Raw genomic sequence first — 10519 nt, 5'->3', positions numbered from 1 at the left:
CATTCTGGGGCCTCCTTTGGGAGCTGGGCCTGGGGGGCAGGGCGGGCCCCCACAGCTTTCCCGGATCCCCGGGCCTCCCTTCCCCAGCCAGATTTCCCAGAAGGGGTGCGCGGAAGAGCAGCAGCTAACGTGGGATCGGGTGCGAGGCAGGAAGAAAAGCTTTTCGGTGGGTGGCTGCATCCCTCTGCCAGCTTCCCGGCCTCTCTTGAGGCGAGGCGAGCCTTTGACCCACCCGCCACCGCTAAGGCCATTCGCACTGGTTCTCCCCTGGAGAAGGAAGGAAGGAGGGGACGGTGTCTGTCCATCTGCCCTTCCATCCATCCGTCCCCCTGAGAAGAAGAGGAAAGAGGACCCTCCTGAGGCCGGGCCTTTGCCGAGGATGAGGCGAAGCCCTCCCGATGAGCCTCTCGGCCTCTCGGGCCCCCTCGGCTCCGAAGGCTGCAGAGTCGGAGAAGCTGCCCACCTGCCTCTCCTCGGCTGTCTGGGGGGGGGCGGGCTCCCCCAGCGTCCAGGGCTGGTCCCCCCCCCCTCCTCAGCTGCCCGCCAGCCATTCCCAACCAATACCGGCACAGGTGAACTAACCAAAGGAGAACCTCCAAACCGGGGGGGGGGACCCTCTTCTGACACTCTACGTGCCACCCCCTGGCCCCGGGAGAGCAGATTCAAGCTGGAGGGGGAGTCTCCCAAGCAGCGCCTTTCTGAGGGTGGCCCAGCCCAGCGATGACTCACACTCGTGCTTCCAACACACCACTGGGGCAGGTCCAGCCCTTCGAGATCCCAGATGTGGCCCTAGAGAAGCCCCCACCCTGGAGGCTGCCAAGGGCCTGGCCTGGTCCTTCTGTGCCCTGATAGCGAATTCCTGGAATGGGAAGGGGGGGAGGAAAGGAGAGTCCCAGCGGCCCCTGGCTAGCCCCCCCGAGGCCCACAGGCCATATTGGTCAAGGGGCATCCGACACCCGGGAGGACGGGCTTGCAGTCAGCGCCAGAGCCTTGTCCCGTGGGCCGACGCTCTCTAAGCCAACATGGGGCACACTGGGCACGCTCCAGAGGCTGGACTGCCTTTTGCTCCTCCTCCCCATGACAGACTCTCATTTAGGTGGCGCGATGGACAGCGTGTGTAGAGCTGGAGTCAGGAAGACCCGAGTTCAAGTCCTGCCTCAGGTACTAATAAGCAATTGGAGTAGATCACTTAGCTCGGTGGAAGGGAGAGGACACCCTCAAGCCGCCATTTCCCTCTTCTTGAACAAGCGTGGGCAGGTGCCTCGGGCCGATGCCATGATCCCGGGGATGGCAGTCACCGGAAAGCGGGCTTACCAAGGACTTGCCACAAGGCCGAGGAAGTTCTCCTCGAGGAAGACCTAAGTCAGACGGGTTCTGGAGAGAAACCTGCTGTGGGAAAGGCAAAGCTTGAGCATCTCCCTGGGCTCGTCCCGTCCAAGTCCGCCCTTCCCCCACACAAGGGGCATCGGCCAAGCCCTTCATCTCGCCTTTGCCATAGCGCTTTCCTGCCCTCCAACCAGACTTGCCTTTCATTCTCTGTAGAGGCCGTCCTGGGCCGCTTCGGCCACCTTTGCCAGCTCGGAACCCTTTGCTTCCTCCAGGAAGCCTTCCCTAATGCTGCCCTCGTCCCCTGCCCAGAAGAAGCTGGCCCTTCTCTCGTATTTACCTACATACTGTGTGCCTGGGCTGCACGCTGCCAACCCCAAATAAGGTCCTCCCCGGGGAGGCTGGGCGGGGGCTGCTTCCTCTCCCTCAGCCTGGCACACGGCAGGCTCCGGCCAGGAATGGAGAAAACCCTGGGGGGGGGGGAGTGGAACCGGGTGGGTCAGACCAAGTGGGACCCCCCACGCCGGGGCTTCCTCCTCCAACTCATCCACTCAGGAATGGCTGGCCTGTACGTAGCCAGCCTCCTACGTGCCGGCTCGGCAGCCTCCACCCGTGGGCAGCAGCTGGCCAGGCATTGCCTCACACGAGGGAGCAAAGCTAACCATCAGGATCATCAGCGCTCACGCTAGCTGGCGTCTCCCGAGCCGAGTGCTCTTCCCCAAAGCCTGGGGAGGTTCGTGCTTTTAACAGGGCCATTCTGCAGATGAGGAAACTGAGGCTGGCTCGCCCAGGGACGCTCGGCTAGTGTCGGAGGTCCCATTTGAACTCAGACCCCACTTGGCCGCCCCCAGGCATCGTCCAGCATTCCCCCAGGCCAGAAGACCCAGAGACCAGGAGGGGACAGTGTGAGCGGGAAGGGGCAGCGCCCCATGGTGGAGCTCCCACCCGTATGTGGCCACACAGACACTCGGTGCCTCCCGAGTCGGATTCTCTCTTCCCAGGGGTCCCCCCAAAGGTCGCTGGGAACTTCTTGGCCCCTCCGTTGTGGAGCCTCTCCTGGACCCTGGGCTCCTCAGGAAGTGGTCAGCTGCCTGCCCTCATGGTGCTTCCCCTTTAATAGGGGAAGATGGGAAGAAGGGGGGGGGCAGAGGGCTAAGTAGGTTGGAGAAGATGCTCAGGGAGGGGCCCAGGGAAGGAATAAGCCCGAGAACTCCCGCGGCAGTGCAGCCAGCTGGGAAACGCCCTGGACTTCCCCCTCCAAGGGGCTCAGAGGCACAGGTCGCTGGTGAGGTGGAGCCCCCAGACTGGACGATGAAGTTAACCCGCCAGGGAGCTTCCTGGGGACCCGGGGAGAAGCCCTGAGGAAAAACGGGGAGACCGTCTCCCCGATGGACCAACCTGCCCTCAGCTGGGGCCTGGGCTCCACCCCTGGCCTGTGGTGGCTTCTCCTTCTAAGAGGAGGGTTCGCGCTTGAGAGGCAAAAGGCATTAATACCTGGACCTCCCGGCGCCCCCTCCCTTCCGATCAGAGCACGCCCCACGATGAGATCAGCTTTGGGGGTGCTCGAGGGCTGAGCAGCGCCTCCCCTAGTCTCGCCCCCCCAGTGGCCGAATGGCTCCCTGCCTTCTCCCATCAGGCCTCGTTCTCTGTTCTCAGTCAGAGTCCGGAGAACGTCATCAGCTTTTCGGAACAGGGAAAGCCAGGAGAGCTGCCGGGGAGGAGGGAGAAGGCGAACGCGGCGCCCGAGCGGAGGCCTCGAGGATGGGCGCTGACAAAGGACAGCTGGGGCCGGGGACCTCGGAGAAGGCAGCTTTGGTAGGCTTCGGAATGTGACGGGTGCCCTCCCCCACCCCCCGGGGGCCAGTAAAATCCGCCTAGGCAAAGGGAAGGGGGATGCAGCCCTGCTTCCGGCTCAGGAGAACACACAGATCTTGGCTGCCAGGGAGGGGGCCCATTGGGCCACCCTTTCAAGGACGGGGCAGGGCCTTCCGTTATTCTGTGATGACGCCCATGGCATTTCCCAGGACACACCTGATCTTTTGCGCTGCTCCTGGGCTCCTTCCCGCAATCCACTCTTGAGTAGAGAACTCCCTGCCCACCCGCCTGCCCGCCCTCTTGGTGAGCTGCTGTCCCCTCTGCTCCATCTGCGGCCCTGGGGGACCCCCAAATTGGACCCTGGAAGGCGAAGGCTCCTAGGCCATTCCCCAGCACGATCCTGCCGCACACTTGGGCACAAACTTCAGCGATGGCCACAGCGGGCACGTAGGGGATCCCGGCTTGCCGTCGGCACTCGTCTGTTGGCACCCTCAAACTAGAGTTGCTTCCAAGCAAAGCGACGAGGCCACTCGCACACGCCGGGTGTGGGCACGCCGGGGCAAGAACGGCCATTGTCTCGTTGGTAAAGCTCCATCTTTAGGGAATTTTAGACAGCGTATGACAGGTGGAGACCGTTTTGGTCACTCAGTCCTGCCTGCAAGGCTCAAACCTTGGAGAAGTCCCACAAGCACTTTCTTCAGATGTTCCCCCCACAGTGCCTGGAACACAAGGGCCACCGTAGCTCCATTCTCTGAGCTAGCAGTGCAGGCGGTGGGCATCTCCGGGTGCAGGCCGTTCACTTCAGGTCCCGTGGGGGGTCCTGGCGAGTGTTCCCCGAGTCCCAGCCCCTCCTCCCTAAGCTGTTCCTAGAGCTCCCCTTCATCTTCTGTGGCTTCGAGGCTTCCTGGGAGGGGACGTGTGGCCTGTGGTGGGAGCGTCTCAGCCCAATTATAATGGAAGGAATAGCTGACCTCCTCCTCCTCCTCTTCCTTCTCGGGATTCCACTGAAAACCCCCAAAAGACCTTTAGAACAAATCAGGAAAGTCGAGAGAGACAATTTCCCGCGTCCACGGGGTGTCTTCCTGCGTCTCGAGTCCACGGTCCTCTGGCCGGGCCCAGGGGGCTGAGCAGGCCTCACTCCCTTCCGGAATCTCCGTGGCGGGCAAAGCTCTTGGGTGTTGGGGGTCTGGAGCTTTGGCTCCTTCCACACGTGGTGGTGTCCGTGGCTCTGGTGCTTCCGCTCCCTTCTCTCTGCATCTGTTCGTGCCAGTCTTGCCGGATTTCTCAGAAACCGGCTCGGTCCTATTGGACCACATGCCTGGCCCCGAAGCTGGCCCGGCGCTCTTGCTGGGGGGAGGGGGGCGTCCCCTCGTCTCCGGGAGCTTTTCTAAGTGCGTCGGCACGAGCGCGCCTTTTCCTCTGATGTTCTCGGGCTCTGGCCTAGGAGCAGTGAGCTGGCCGAGCCCAGGATCGTGGAGAGCTTCGAAGCTTCAGGGCCCCATTCCAAGTCCTTTCCCAGAATGACTAGACCAATCTGCAGCTCCGGATTGAGAGTCCTCTCAGTTGCAGAGCAGACCGGATAGAAGGCTGGGCCTGGAGTTCCGGCTCCCTCGGAACCTCCCTCCGAGGCCGGAGGTCCCGCCAACAAGGCCTTCCAGCCCCTGAGCTGTGCCGATTAGGCCCCCCCCGCAGATAACAGCGCCTGGCGGTCCCCGCCGAGCACTTCGCCCAGGCCGTGTGCCCAGAGCTTGCCGTAAGCCCTCAAGGGAGGTGCCCCGGCTGCATTTGACCCTGTGGGCTGCGAGGAGCCACTGTGGTTTGTTGAGTAGGTCCAGCCTCGGGGGCAGCAGCCTTGGGGGGGGGGGCTGGGAGAAGTACCCTCCCCCCCCTGCCCCCAGCAGCTAGTGTGAGAGTCCAGGCATGAGGCTGCGAGGCCTGCACCAGGCCGGGGCAGTGGCAGAGGGAAAAAGGGAGAGAACTGGACGAGCCTCGACCGCAGCTTGGGTCCGGGGTGGAGACAGTGGAGAAGAGGGGGCTCCTCCTGGGGTGACGGGGAAGGTCCACGTTGGGGGGACGTCGGGGGAGAGACAGCGACTTGTCTCGGACCTCCAACTCGGCCTCGGCGCCAGCTTTGACCCTTCCTCTGTCGGGAGACCAGGGCGCGCTCCGCGTCCGAGGTCAGGCTCGGCACCGAAGGCCGGAGCTCACCGAGCCTCTTCCCGAGGGTTAGTAAAGGTCCTGGAGGCAAGGCCGGAGCGGCCGAAAGGCGAGCTAAGTTCAGAGGGGAAGCCCGGGACGGCGGCCGGCACGGGACAAGGACAGAGGCGACGGCTTGTGAATAGGCCTGCGGGAGGGTACAGGCTGGAGCTGAGTCTGCTCGGCCACGCGGGAGGCCCCAGAAGCCAGAGGGGCCAGGAAAGGCGTCCACGAAGGCCGAGAGGAGGAGGAAGGGCGGCCAGCGGAGCAGCGGAGGCTCGGGGGGCCGATAAGGAAGACAGATCTGTGAGGGGAGGCTGGGGAGAGGCGGGAAGCCAAGAGGGGAGGTTTGGCTAGGCCGCAGGGGCTGTTCTGGGAGGACCCGCCTCTGGTGGAAGGGCTCTGGGGTCCGCCTGTCACCCAGCCCCCGATGCTAACGAGCGGCTGAATCTTACAGCTGTCCAGTGCGTCTTGGAGAGCTGGTTGTTAAACGTTGCCCAGCATACCCCCACCCCCAACTTCCTTCCTTGTTCCTGGCAGCTGTGTTCCTCTTAAGGCAGCCGTGGTTGCGTGAGCTTTGCGGCCGTCATGGATCCCTTTCAGATCTGTCTTAGTCAGAATCCATCGCCAACTCCCTCCCCTCCCCCCCTTTGGAGACAAACAGGTCTTCGGGTGCGTCTCCTGCGTCCTAACTTGTCCAGATCGTTTGGGGAACCTGAGGGCGACCGTTTCTTTCTTTTTTATTTTCAAACCCTTAACTTCGGTGTATTGGTTCCTAGGGGGAAGAGTGGTAAGGGTGGGCAATGGGGGTCAAGTGACTTGCCCAGGGTCACCCAGCTGGGAAGTGTCTGAGGTCAGATTGGAACCCAGGACCTCCCGTCTCTAGGCCTGACTCTCCATCCACTGAGCCACCCAGCTGCGCCCGAGGGCGAGCATTTCTACTTCTCTTGGGAGTTTGGGCCCAAAGCTCCAGCCTCTCCCAGGCACCGTGGATCATCTGCCAATCTCTTCCCACGAGGCCACACAGCAGGGGCTAAAGGCCAATTCCTGGGGCCACTTCACCGCAGACGTCCAGTCAAGTGATCTATTGAGGTCTTCTCTGTGTCCTTGGCCATCTTGGGAAATAACCCCAATCAAATGACCCAGAGTCAGGAAGAGCCGAGTTCAAATCCAACCTCAGACTCAAATAGCCCCTCCCTGCCCAGGTTGTTGTCTGCTGAGTACAGACAGGGCCTGGCATGGAATAGATGCTATTCGCATTATGTGCCAGTTCATTACAGTGCCTTGATCTACCCGGTCCAGAGAGCTTGCTGGGGCCAAAAGAAATAAGGTCAGAGGCTGTTCAGGGCCACCCCAGTGTCCAGAGATCTGGCCCCGGAGTCAAGAAGACCTGAATTCGAATCTGGCCCCTGGCCCTCACTAGCCACTTACTAGGTGTGACCCTGGCAAGTCACCGAAGCTCTGTTTACCTCAGTTTCCTCAACCGTAAATTAGGGATAAGAGCAGCAGGTAGCTGGAAGGTCAGAAAAAGCTCTCTGCAGACCTTGCAGTGCTGGAGAGATGCCAGCCCGGGGGAGCGTGGCCTGGCCCTGAGGGCCCCTCATGGGGCGCTGCTGGCTCTTTGCTCTCGTCCCTTCCTTTTCTTCATAGTCTGGGGTTCTAGCAGAGCCGCAGAGAGTGTGGTCCTCCCCCCGCCCTTTGGGAAATGGGAGTCACCTTTGCCTTCCCCATCCCTTCCTGTGGGAGCCTGAAAGGTGTCTGCTGGGGAGCAGCTCCCCGAAAGCCTTTCCCGCCCCGGTCCTCGTCTCGCCGGGCTTCCGGGGGGCCTCGAATCCGTGCCCTCCTGCAGGCGTGACAGGAGGGGGCCGCTCGTTCGGTCCCCTTCGGCTTTCCCTTCCTCGTCAGAGCCTCCTCCTGGGCAGGCAGCGAAAGCTGAAAGTTCATCAGAATTCGGCCTGCTGCTGCTGCTGCTGCTGCTGCTGCTCCAGTTTCCCAATTCTTAAAAAAGCCAGCTGTGCGGGCCGCGTTTCTCAACTTCCTGTGTTCCCCGTTCCCCGAGCGGGAGAGGGCCGGGATAAAAAGGGGCGCCCGCTCTCGGGGCAACTTCTCCTTCTGAGGACACTCGCGCCGCGCGGCAGCCGCGCCCCTTCTTCGGGAGCCTGTGGACGCCGCGAGCCGGAGAGATGGGCAGAGGCAGACCATGGCCCTCCGGACCCTCGTGGCCTGCGGGTAAAGCTCTCCTCTTTTCTCTCTGTCCGTGGCCTTTGGGGGAGCCTCGGAGAGCTCTCATGGATGTGGGGGTGAAGGAGAGGGCGGGAAGCGTGTCGCGCCCGTGCAAACAGCCAGCAGGCGCAGAGTAGGCCGGGGGCCACAGCGGGGCTCTGCCAGGCAGTGCTTTAGCACAGGCTCTCCCCGAGCCGGGGGACGGTTTTCAGTGGAATTGGCACTATTCTTCCCTTGGTTAGGTCCGGGCCATCTAGAGAATAAAGAATTAAGGCTTGCTGGGTAAATGTTCCCACGATCCAAAGGCCAGGGGGGTTGCCAGGGCCAGAGGAGGAAGGAAGGGAGGAGGCCGACCTCTCGCCAACCGCCGCTGGCCCTTTGAAGAAGCCCCTCCTTCCTGGGCACCCACTTTGTGTGACAGCCTCTAGTGGAAGGGTCGGAGCAGGGAAGGTGGATCGGGGCTGTGGCTGGGAGGGTGTCAGGTGCCAACATCCACCATCTGCTTCGGCCTTCTGGGCAGATTGCGGGACGCTGGGGGCTCCCGGGAACGTGGGCAATGACGATCGCCACGGATGGATTCCCGGGTGGAACCGACGTCCCCGGGGGAGGGGAGGGTGGCCAAGAGGACCCGCGGGGGAAGGTTCAGTGGTCAGAGGGTCAGGGAGAAGATGAGGGGAAGGGAAGGAGAAGCAATCGGAGAGCAAAGCAGCGGAACTGTGACGAACAAAATAGCGGGCGGCATCCTCCGGGCTCCCCAAGCTGGCCATTGAGGAAGTGATCCACGTCCTGGGGCCAGTAAAAGGCCGGGGCTCCCAATGCATGGCTGGAAGGGGCCACACCCCGAGAGCCATCCCTACCCCCCCCCTCCTCCAGAACCTGGCCCGGGCCTAGAATCCTCAGCTTCCCCCAGGGCTCTCCTGAGCCTGGATCTGGTCCGGGTCCATGTCCCTCCTCTTCCCGCTCCATCCCAGGCTCTACTTTAGGGTTTCTCGTCCCTACAGAATTTGGAGGAGGCTGGCGCGGACTTCACCTCTGGCCTTGGGGCCTCTCCCTCATGCTGGCCAGCACCTGCTTCCTCAGCAGCAGTGTGGGTAGGTTCTGGCTCGGTCCACTTCCCTTTTTCCTAGCCTGGGGCCATGAAGAACGCAGCCCGGGCTGGGCAAGGCACCGGGCACCTTCTGTGAGGCGACCCACGCCCATACCATTAGCTCCTACCCCCACGGAGGGGAGATGGGTGGGGAGGCCCCCCCTGGGTCCAGCCGGGCTCGTCTCTTGTCCTCTCCCCAGAAGTCTTGCCTTTGGGAGCTGCAGGGACCAGATGCTCCCCCAAACCTAAACCTTTCTGGTCGTCCGGCAGAGGAAGAGAGGAACCAAACTCCGGAAGGATTCCCTGGGGAGGGAGAGGAGGAGGGGCACAAAGTGACTGAGGCAGGGAGCCACCTTGGAGCCCCAGCGGGCCAAGGCCATTCTGGGAGGGCCCTGAGACCGGGAGGGATTGATTGGAAGGCTCTGCCAGCAGATGCTGTGGAAGGCGGCGGGGAACAGAGGCTAGCACGAGTTCTCTTCCTGGGCAGGTGCCCCGGGAGGTGCCAGTCAGCAGAAGGAGTTCGCCCGGGGATATCAGGGTTTTCTGTGGGTGGCCCCGGCCAGCCTCGGGGCTGGGCACGTGTCAGCACCTTCCAAGCTGCCCTCCCCCTCTGGGCCGTAGCTCAGGCTCTTCACCTGCCAAAGGCGGGCGCTCAGCTTTCTGGCCTTGGCGATTTCTGCCTTGCTCTAACGAGTCAAAGTTCCAAACTGGGGGAGGCACACGGGGGGTTGGAGCAGCAGGTTGGGGTGTAGCCATTGCCTGGCCCTGCCTGGCCCTGCAGGCCACGCTGGCTGGTAGAATGCCCACAACTGCTTCCGAAGGAACAGGGGGAATAGGGTGAGCCCGGGGGTCCCTCGAGAATGTCCCCAGGGAGCATGATAGAGGGGGGCCCCTTCCCTCGGGGCTGGGCTTCTCTAGGCTGTGCCCCGGAGGGCTCGGGGGTCTCTTCTCTGCCCACACCAGTTGGGCTCCATCCCCGCTTTAGGCTAGTGCTCCAGTTCCGTGGAACCACTTAGCCTCGTGCTGGCTTTGACCAAGGGCTGCTCGCGTTGGCACAAGGGTTCCCTCCCTCTCCCGGGCAGCCCTTCAGGCTGGGCACAGCTCAGGCCCTCCAGAGCAGCCTCCCGGGCCCTCTTCTGCTCAGGTGGATCCGGTGCCCGGGGACTCGGGAGGGATTCAGCTTGTCTTTCCTTGGCAGGGAATTTGAACCCAGAGTTGAGGCTGGTCAATGGAAGCAGCCCCTGCCAGGGCTTATTGGAAGCGAGAGTCCAAGGCCGCTGGGGGACGGTGTGCAGCGAGCGCTGGAGCAGGAATGAGCTTTCCGTGGTCTGCAGGCAGCTGGGCTGTCTCTCGGCCGTCAGCAGCTCCGGCCCGGGGAACGCCAGTGCCGTGGCCGGCCTCTCGTGGCTGGGCAACGTTTCCTGCCTGGGGAACGAGTCGGCCCTCGGGGACTGTGCCGTGCACAGTGACTGGGAGCAGCGGGCCTGCGCGCCCAGCCAGCGGGTCCGAGGGAACTGCTCAGGTGAGACTCACGCGAGTGCCCCCATGCCGGATCGAGGGCGCTCGGCCTCCCGGCCCCGGCCCGGCCCCACGTCTTCCGCCCATTCCGGGCCCGGCTCATGGTCTGCCACCGGCAGCGCTTGGGCCAGGAGACGTGCCGTGGGGCACACGCTGGGGGGCTGAGGCAGATGGAAGGCAGCATGGAGGGACGAGGAGCCGATGACGCAGAAGAGCTGGGCCTGGAGGAGGAGGCGGGAGAGGGGCCAGATGGCAGTGCCACTCCGAGGAGGGAGGAGACGGGGTTGCTGACTAATTGTGGCCGAGGGGGATTTGAAAGTGCCTGGGGGGGGGGGCACAGCCACTTCCTCTCCT

Source organism: Gracilinanus agilis, chromosome 2, assembly GCF_016433145.1.
Source record: "Gracilinanus agilis isolate LMUSP501 chromosome 2, AgileGrace, whole genome shotgun sequence".
In the NCBI taxonomy this organism is placed as follows: domain Eukaryota; kingdom Metazoa; phylum Chordata; class Mammalia; order Didelphimorphia; family Didelphidae; genus Gracilinanus; species Gracilinanus agilis.
Note: the sequence above shows the minus strand (reverse complement) of the source record.